The following is a 10,428-nucleotide window of genomic DNA, read 5'->3' as shown; positions in this document are numbered from 1 at the left end:
CCCCGATGCTCCCCTCGCTCCGGGCCTTCATCCTCTCCGGCCAGATCAACCGGGCGCGGCCCCTACCCTAGGCATGGAGGGTGGATCGCCGCTGCGCGGGCGCATGGGAAGGGGCGGCGGCGGAAGCGCATCCCCAAGATCTAGCCCGTCAAGCACCGTGTCGAAGTCTCTCCTTCGAGGAGGTCTATGTGCGGGTGTGCGGAGGCGCTCGTGAGGGCGGTGGTGGCCTTCTTCGAGGCCTTCCTCGTCGACTGCTTCCTCTTCTGGTTCCGCCGCCGCCGCCGCCCCGGCCCCGACAGCCCCGCCTCCGCCCACCGGGTAAGCGAACCCTACCTCTCCCTCTCCCTCTCCCTCTCCCTCGCGTCCGGCTCCTCTGTTTGTTCGTTCTTCGATCCCAAGCGGTGATGTTTTTATTTTTTGGTGCGTTCGTGTCTGTGCAGGATCCGCTCGTGCCCAAGGACTGGACAGGGGAGGCGCTCCCGGCCTCGGACGAAGAGAAAGGTGCCCTGGGTTTCTCGGGCAGATTTGTGATTTCGCGGTATTGGTTTGGTGTGCTGTGTACCTGCTTGCTTGAATTCTCTTGTCTGAATTCTTGTCAGAACAGTGTGTGTGGAACAGATTCTTCTCTGAATTCTCTTCTTGTGGTAGTATGAACTTGCTTGCAATATCCTGCTTGCAGTATCTTGGAGTATCAACTTGGAGCATCTGGTTAGAGTAGCATCTTGCAACACATTTGATTACTCCAGTAATGATAGTTACAGTGGCATCTTGCAAAATGGAGTAGTTAGAGTAGCATCTTCGATTAACTAAATTGATGATAGTTGTTGTTAAGTTGGGACTTGCAAGCAGTAGTGCTTGCAAGCAGTAGTTCCCTCTTCTTATCTCTTCTTGCTTGCAGTAGTTTAATTTATGATTTGTCTTTGGTGGAGTATTTCTTGAAATGTGTTGTATTCCTGTGAATAAATAGTGAATCCAGTTACAACAAAGCATGCCAGTTACAATAAAGCTCCCTGTAACCTTTTGTTTTATTGGTCAAACACGATAGCAGCGATGCCGAGGGAGCTCCCCTACACACGTATGCATTCTAATGGTCACATACATGTATCTAGTTCTCCTCATAAAATATTTGCATGCATGACAAAGCTCCAACACGTACACTCTCATGCTTACTTAGATTAGAAGGATTCTGTACAAGACAAACTACTACTCCCTCCGTTCCGAATTACTTGTCTTAGATTTGTCTAGATACGGGTGTATCTAGACTCATTTTAGTGCTAGATACATCCACATCTAGACAAATCTAAGACAAGTAATTTGGAACGGAGGGAGTATATGCTAGTCTTACTTACACTGTGTGTTTTGGGCACTCTACTTTAATTTTCTAGCATGTTAAATTTAACATTCTAATATATTTGTTTGAAACAATAGTCTAGCATAACATATTTTCTTCATTTTTTAAAACAGACAATACATATTGAATTATTCATATTAATCTAAAATAATAACCAAACAACTACATGACAGTGGATTAGTAGCATGCATGTGTGACTTAGTTTTTGGTGTGTTTTGCTTGCAGGTCATTGTTGTGAAGGCCGTCACAGGAAGGCGTGGGGGATTTGGCACAAGGCCGATGATCGAGTCTATGCTCTCTCCTCCATGGAAAGACCTATTTTCTCTGATGATTGTTTTGAGGTGGAAGACCATGTGAACAACCTGGGCACCATCGCGGGCTCGGGCACCAAGGAGTTCATGGAGATGCTGTAGGGCTGGGGCCGTGGCTGCGCCAACAGGTAACCAAATCGGCTTCCCTATGATTATTATTGCTGTAGCGCTGGTTTTAGTGTAAATAGGCTGTTGGACTGATGAACAAAAGTCACGAGACCCTACAGCCTGATGACTGTGTAGAAGCGGAGTGGTTGGATTCATGTGTACTAGTAGCATCTAAACCCTGCAGACTAAATCATTAGGCACACTGTACTGCACACACTAGTTAATGTTCTGTCTTTTTTAGAACATTTTGTATCTGTTGTCTAGTTCTATCCGGTTATACTCGATTAGGGCCCCATGTGTTTGAACAACTAGTCAAGTAACATGGGTCCCCACTGGTGGTACAGCATCAAGTTTGGAAGCAGCTGGAGTGAATGTGAGAAAAGTTGAACAGCTTACACATTTTCCTGAAATGGTATAGCTTAATTTGTTTTTTAGCTACTGCAGCATTTCTTGAAATGATTTTTATTCTAAGCATTTTTGTCATACTCAATAAGCTAGTTCCCAAATCAGATTTGTTAATGAAATGTTTCTTTAGCATGCTATAGTTAATTAGTTGGCAAGTGTGATGTCCATTCGCCTGATTTCGTCGCCTGATTCCAAACGCCTCCTCTGTTTTTTGCAGGTCTGGCAGCACCGCCGCGTCGACGACGAAGGTGGTGACCGCGGCGGCGAGCGGCGCGAGTTGGTGGCTACGGGATTGGACGGCACGGCTCATATATGTGCTTCTGACTAATCCAGCTTCATTTGGTCTAGCTGGGCATTACTTTGAGTTCATATATGTGCTTGTCACTCCATAGGTTATAGTGATTCCCTTTGTTTCCTTATATGTTCTTGTAGTTTGGTTGCTTTCCCATTCATGCATGTTTGTACAGCTATATATAGTTTTGCTGTGAATCTGTCGTGCATGTATTGAAATGCAGGAAATGTTGAATACATGTTCACTCTGAGTTGGGATATTGAATTGTACATAGTTATGTGATTCATGTCTGCTTCTTATCTTATTAAGTGATTATCTTTATGTCCTTGCTACCAGTAGGATGGTCAATAGCTTGTTTTGTAGTTCTCTACTTTATGCAAATAGCTTCCTATAGCATGTTTCTACTATCTGTGTGATGCTGAACAATATGCTCTTAATCTGTTGCTATATTCTCACCAAATGCATAGTTTATTTTCTTAGACCTACTGTTAAACAAAGTCTTAACTTGTATCATTTTTTCTTAAAAATAAGCATAGAATTCCTGACTCTTATGTTATATGATCAGCTTACTCCTGCTTCAACAACCGTACTAATTCCTGACTGTTGTAAGGAGTAAAATAGTTTACTTGAGTGATATCCACTAGTTCACTATCTTAGAGCACCTTTTTAGCATTGTGGGCTGCTAATAGTATTTTAGACTTATCATATCCTCTCTGGCGCGATTGCAGGAGCGCATGATAGACTACTAAATGGACAAGTATCTGCAACGTTCAGCGTCAAAGATGATGCTTACCAGATGTTCTACAGCAGCCCCATCCATATCATCGCCATGAAGTTAGGTATCTACTCGTCCTAAAATTGATGGCCTGAAGCTTGATGCATGTATAATGTGACACACAGCAGGATATCTGAATAATTTTGACATGTTTGCTCTGTTATCTAGCAGTAGGTTGATACTTGTCATTTGCCCTTTCCAAATATATCTCAGTTTTGTTGTTATGAGAATGTTATATGCATGGTTTCTTATTAGATCTCAAATTCTACAGCTACACTTGATTATGTTCCCTAACTTTTCCGATTTATAATCCGCAGATTTTGGCCTTCATTCGTCAAAAGTTTGTGTACAAGGAATTCCAGGAGAAGAATCTTTAAGTAAATAATTTATATAGATCAGGATCTTATGTTTTCGAGGTGGCTGCTGCTGTGACCAAAGATCAGCCTGGAGATGTGCACCAGTCTTTAGTTGATGTTGCCACCATGTTTTGGTGCCTGTGTATTTGATTGTATGTACACATGTTATACTGTAGAACTTGATGCTCATCGGCTCTTGCGGCATATTGTACACCTGTAGAGCTTGTTATACTGTGATTGCATTTGTATGTGGTGATGTAACAGATTGTTGCTTCTTGTTTTTGAAGTATTACACCTGTTTTCTTTCTATTTTGATTTTAATATTGGTTCTTTAATTATTGGCATATTGAAATCTGAGAAACATGACCATGACAATAAGGACCCACAAACCAGAAATGGACATTTGGGACCCTCTTATTAGAATCTGACAATTGGGACCCATTTGAAAAAGGAAAAAGAAGGGCCACAACCCAAAAATAAAAAGGCCGAATTATAGGGCCTGGCCCGTGTAGCTTACCCAAATTGAAAGAAAAAAAACAAAAATAGGCTGAATTAATGGGCTCGGCCTATGTAAAACACCCAATTAGACCAGGCTAAATCTTGCGCCATGTCAGATTGCCATGCTGGATGCCTACGTGGCCTGGGGAGGTTGCTAGTGACCAAAACGCCACAATAGACGTATTTTGGTCATAAACGTCTTCGACCATTCCAGAAGAAAGGTCGCTATAGTCAGTTTACACTAGTAGAAAACCGGCCTTTTGTCCCGGTTCATAAGGGCCTTTAGTCCCGGTTCCTGAACCGGGACTAAAGGGTCGTTACTATACCCTCACCCTTTAGTCCCGGTTCAAACCAGAACCGGGACAGATGGGCCTCCACGTGGCCACTGCCGGCAGCCCAGGCAGGGGGGCCTTTGATCACGGTTGATGACATAAACCGGGACCAAAAGGGTTCCACGCGTCAGCAGGAGGTTTTTCTTTTTTTAAAAAAAAGTGGCTGTTTTAGGGGTTTAGGGGGTTATTTTTAGGTTGTTATTAGCTAGCTAATAGAGAGAAGTGTCCTCTCTTATATGTAGTCCTTGGTTTACCTACGCTACTTCTATGTTCATTTCACCCGCAGATATATATATATATAAAATAACTCATGCGTGCTCGCATCATACATCATCATATATAATAACAAGTCCTACTAATTAATCAAGCATCATCATACAACTTCTACTCGTTATTAATAATAAGTCATACGATCATCATCCTCATAGTCATCGAACCCAACCCTACATAATTGTTCTTAGCACATGATCATCAGTATCAGGTAGGATCGGACCTAAACACACTTAAGGTAAAATAGCATAAAACAATATAGACCCTGACTCTCCATTATGAAGAATGGAGATCATCCTGTCTCCAATTCTTGCGCCTCGCTTCCTTTTGCTTCCAAGAAGCTCCTTACGACTGTCCATACATTTTTCCATCCTTTGATTGTCATGTCTCCACTTGTTTTAGAAATCCGGTATGGACAGTTGAGATTCGTAGGATGACCTGGATATATGTTCAAAACACGAAGGCTGCCGCCATTCTGATACATCAAATGAGGCACACTATCCTTTGGGATTCTCTGTTGAAAAACATAGTAATAACTTCGTAGTTAGCAATGATGTACTAGTTTTAGAAGTATGCAAAAAGATGCACGGATGTCGTAATAGTAAAAAAACTTATCAGGGTATCTCCATGGTAGTTACCGTAGTTCAACGCGTGCACTAGTGGCACGTATTGACCATAATGTTGAGGAGTTCGATTGTAGATATTGTAATTCTCAATATCATTACAAAATCCAACCAGATGAGTTTTCTCGTAAGTTAACTCAGAGCCATCGATGTAGTAAGTTCTATCTACCAACTTCTGCACATTCTTTGATACTTCAAAATAAGTTGTCAATGGAAATAAGCTGTCAACTATTTTGAAATGAACAATATAAGTTCTAGTAATAATTAACTATGTTTGAGAAACTCACATAGCGGTAGAACTGGAGGAGTATCAACAAGGACCCAAATGTCCATATTGTCTTGCTCGATTTCAGGATCACCAAGATCCATGGTGACAAGCATACCCTCATCAAAACCATACAATTTGCAAAATGCTTCCCAATTTTTGCAACCAAAATGGGTTACGCTCTCAACATTATACAACTTTACTTCAAAATCCACATCATGATGGGTCCTTAGGTGAATTTTCTTCATTCCAAAATTTTCATGGTCTTCAAAATCCATCCTCTCCAAGACATAGCGTCTTGCATGGCATGGGATAAACTATACTCGAATTGTAAAAGATGAAAATTACACGTTGAAATAGTTGAAGTCATGCTTAATTATGAAAAAAAACACTTGTTGTCGTTGCGTACCGTTTCAACTTCGAAGGTCTCCTCGAGCTTAATGTTGAAGCACCGACCATCGTCCAGGTGAGGCCTGTCGCACTCACCTCGATCGTCGTGGCACCAGTCGCCCTCCCCCAGGAGACTTTCGTCGTCCGATGATGACATTTCCTATACGTTCATAATTAAAACACTAAATTAGATCATTATTATTCAACTAATCATATGCATATGCCTTGCACAGTGCTCTCCAATTTGAGCATTCAATAAGAAAAATCAAATCGCAAAATTAAGTAGTATTCAAATTAGGATGCCTTCAATTATGAGAAAAACTACATCATCTCCATGTGTCCGTACATCGAATATTATCACTAATACACGTCGAATACTATATATCATACATATCGCCAGTACAGCTAGAACCGTAGCGCCCGACGGGTATCGGTGCGGGCGGTGGACACCCAAAGGGAAGGAACCATCACAGGATCATAGCTCCAGTGAGATCCCTGAAGAACCTGCCAGGTATTCTCGAACCTGCCCTCCAACGCAACCATTGAGCAACGGGCGTGCTCGTCCTCCTCGCTAACACGGTGACGTACCACCTCCACGGTGTCCGGAAGCCTCGGCACCGTCACTGGCCCACGCAACCGCCACCAAACAAGGATCGGGTCAACGACGGACTCTCTCCTCACCAAGCTACGCCCCCCGGAAGGTAGCGCCTCCCAGTACCACCCCGACGGAGCCCAGTCCCGGACATGGCCCATCTGGTCAAGCAGGTGTCGTCCTCCGCCGACTCGATGACGAGGATGCGGGATAGGCATCATCCACGTTGATGCGGGAATAATTGCTTTAACCAAAAAAATAAAATAGTTCTATTAATTTTCTTGCTAAAAATAAACTACTTCAACTAGTTCAACTACTAAGCACTTACTATAAATAGAATAATGTAGTACTTACTCAAAATAAACATGTTGCCCTAGTTCTAACTAAGTCCATTAAACACTTTCTAAGTAGTACTAATTACTAAAAGTTATCGGGGAGGGGGGGTATATCGACAACGACATACCCGATAACAAAAATAAGAAGAGGAAGAAGAAGAAAAAAAGAGGAGAAGAAGATCTATTATTCCTTCTTCTTCTCCTCTTTTTTTCTTCCTTTTCATCTTCTTATTTATTTCTTCTGTTATTCCTCTCCTCTTCTTCTTATTCTTCTTCTTCTTCTCCTTCTTCCTCTTCTTATTTTCCTTTTTTCTCTCCTTCTTTTTCTTCTAAATACGAACATATACGTAAATTGACAAAGATAATTCTATGAACAAAAAAAATCATAAAAATTCTATGAACAAAATTACAACAGAAAAAAAATCATAAAAAATCTATGAACAAAATAAAAATTCTATGAACAAAATTACAACAAAAAAATTCAAAAAAAATTCTTTGCATATATATGAACACACAAACTTTTGCATATGCAACAATAATATCACCAACAGTAAAAAATTCTAACTTTTGCATCTAAACTATACATCTAAATTAACTACAACAATTCAATTAACTATACATCTAAACTACGCATCTAAATTAACTACACACTAAATTAACAACTCAATTAACTCTACATCCTATAAATTACGCATCTAAATTAACCTACACACTAAATTAGGAAATTACGCAATTTAGTGAGGCCGGCGACGATCGACGAGGAGGCCGGCGACGGTGAGGGGCGCGGCAACGGTGAGGGGCGCAGCGACGGCGACGGTGAGGGGCGCGGCGACGGCGACGGTGAGAGGCGCAGAGACGGCGACGGTGAGGGGCGCGGCGCGACGGGCGGATGAGGAAGGCAGGGGGCGGCGACAACGACGGTGAGGGGCACGGCGTCGGCGGCGAGGAGGCAGGGGGGCACGGGGCGGCGACGGCGTCTGCGGCCGCGCGGGACGGCGTCGGAGGCAGGGGCGACGGCGAGGAGGCAGCCTGGCGGCGGCGTCGGGCGGGGCGAAGAACGAACTGAATCGAAAATTTCACAAGTGCTACTTATATAGACGAAGAATTGGTCCCGGTTCGTGATAGAAACCGGGACTAATGCCCCCTTTAGTCCCGGCTGGTGCCACCAACCGGGACCAAAGGCCACTTTTCGGCAGCCTAAAGGGCGGGAAGTGGCGGCCTTTCATCCCGGTTAGTGGAACCAACCGGGACTAAAGGGTGCATTCGTCCCGGTTTCTGTCACGAACCGGGACCAATTCCCCCGTTTAGACCCGGTTGGAGCCACCAACCGGGACCAATGGCCTTGCGCTGGCGCGGTGGTGGGAGTTTAGTCCCACCTCGCTAGTTGAGAGTGGCCGGCACCTGTTTATAAGCTCCGCTGCCTCTTCCCTCTCGAACTCCTCTGAAATGCAGGCTTATGGGCCTAATTAGACACTACAATGCCTGTGGGCCTACTGGGCCTGCTGCGGGCCTGAATCCTGGCCCATGGTTGGGTTTCTAGTCGTATTCAGGCCGTGCAGGCCCTGTAGGTGGCATTTTTTTTCTTTTTTTCTATTTATTTTTTCATTTCTACTTAGAACTAAATACTTATAATTTGAATAGTTATAATTTGAATTCTTTGAAATTTGTGTGAATCTCTAGTTTGTGATTAAAATTAATAGTGCCATTAGTTTTCAAATTAGAATAGTTAAAATTTGAATTCTTTGAAATTTGTGTGAATCTCAAGTTTGTGATTAACTTTACTAGTGCCATTAGTTTTTCGTTTCTACTTAGAACTAAATACTTATAGTTTTTTAGTGATTTCTTTTTTCTTTTAGGTCACAAAAATTATAAACTTTCTGTTAGTGCCATTAACTTTAAAATTTGAATAGTTTAAATTTGAATTTTTAAAAATTTGTGTGAATCACTAGTTTACTAAATTCGTGTGAAAACACTTTGTGTATTATATTTACTATGTACAATCTTTCTGCACAGATATACCAAAAATTATAAACTTTCTGTTAGTGATTCTAGTTTTCAAATTAGAATAGTTAAAATTTCAATTCTTTGAAATTTGTGTGAATCTCAAGTTTGTGATTAACTTTACTAGTGCCATTAGTCTTTCGTTTCTACTTAGAACTAAATACTTATAGTTTTTTAGTGATTTCTTTTTTCTTTTAGGTCACAAAAATTATAAACTTTCTGTTAGTGCCATTAGCTTTAAAATTTGAATAGTTTAAATTTGAATTTTTTAAAATTTGTGTGAATCACTAGTTTATGAATCACTAGTTTACTAAATTTGTGTGAAAACACTTTGTGTATTATATTTACTATGTACAATCTTTCTGCACAGAGATACCAAAAATTATAAACTTTCTGTTAGTGATTCTAGTTTTCAAATTAGAATAGTTAAAATTTGAATTCTTTGAAATTTGTGTGAATCTCATATTTGTGATTAACTTTACTAGTGCCATTAGTTTTTCGTTTCTACTTAGAACTAAATACTTATAGTTTTTTAGTTATTTCTTTTTTCTTTTAGGTCACAAAAATTATAAACTTTCTGTTAGTGCCATTAGCTTTAAAATTTGAATAGTTTGAATTTGAATTTTTAAAAATTTGTGTGAATCACTAGTTTATGAATCACTAGTTTACTAAATTTGTGTGAAAACACTTTGTGTACTATATTTACTATGTACAATCTTTCTGCACAGAGATGCCAAAAATTGTAAACTTTCTGTTAGTGATTCTAGTTTTCAAATTATAATAGTTATAATTTGAATTCTTTGAAATTTGTGTGAATCTCATGTTTGTGATTCAAATTACTAAAAAAATGAACATAGATGCGCCTATAGAGAAAATTCAACCTAAATTCATATTCAATTTCCATGAATTTCATAGAAATTCATTATGAATTCAGGTCAAATTTCCTGTATAGGGGCATCTATTTTCATTTTGGGAGGAGCTCAACAATGCATAGAGGGACGGGCTTATAAACCAGTGTGGGCGCCCTTCGGTTGGCGAGGTGGGACTAAACTGTGAATCGCAACGAGGAGACCATTTAGTCCCGGTTGGTGGCATGAGCCGGGACTAAAGGTAGACCTTTGGTCCCGGTTCAGGCCACCAACCGGGACCAATGGTGGTGGGCCCGGAGCCAGGCCCATTGGTCCCGGTTCGTCCCACAAACCGGGACCAAAAGGTCCTGATGAACCGGGACCAATGGCCCACGTGGCCCGGCCGGCCCCCGGGCTCACGAACCGGGACCAATGCCCCCATTGGTCCCGGTTCTAGACTGAACCGGGACTAATGGGCTGCCCCGGCTTGGACCATAGCCCCCTTTTCTACTAGTGTTACGACCGCCAGCTTTTGACCTTCTGTTTTTGGTCACAAAAAGGTCGCAAATGGAAATTTGTGACCTTTCAGTGACCAATAGTGGTGGTCACAAGTTGACATATTTCTTGTAGTGAAGCCCTCTGTGATCAATTGCCCCCCTCCGGCGGAGCTCCGGAA

The 10,428-nt window shown here is 41.7% G+C and overlaps 1 long non-coding RNA gene across 1 annotated transcript; it reads left to right on the top strand.

Moving 5' to 3' along the window:
* Nucleotides 1-2,087: 2,087 nt before the first annotated feature.
* LOC119282568 lies at nucleotides 2,088-3,820 on the top strand. The gene is made up of 4 exons (XR_005138789.1): nucleotides 2,088-2,182; nucleotides 2,393-2,567; nucleotides 3,196-3,306; nucleotides 3,560-3,820. It is a non-coding gene; the product is annotated as an uncharacterized LOC119282568 (long non-coding RNA).
* Nucleotides 3,821-10,428: the final 6,608 nt, after the last annotated feature.

The sequence above is a fragment of the Triticum dicoccoides genome, chromosome 3B (genome assembly GCF_002162155.2).
Source record: "Triticum dicoccoides isolate Atlit2015 ecotype Zavitan chromosome 3B, WEW_v2.0, whole genome shotgun sequence".
Taxonomy (NCBI): Eukaryota; Viridiplantae; Streptophyta; class Magnoliopsida; order Poales; family Poaceae; genus Triticum; species Triticum dicoccoides.
This window is presented reverse-complemented; position numbering and strand designations above follow the sequence as displayed.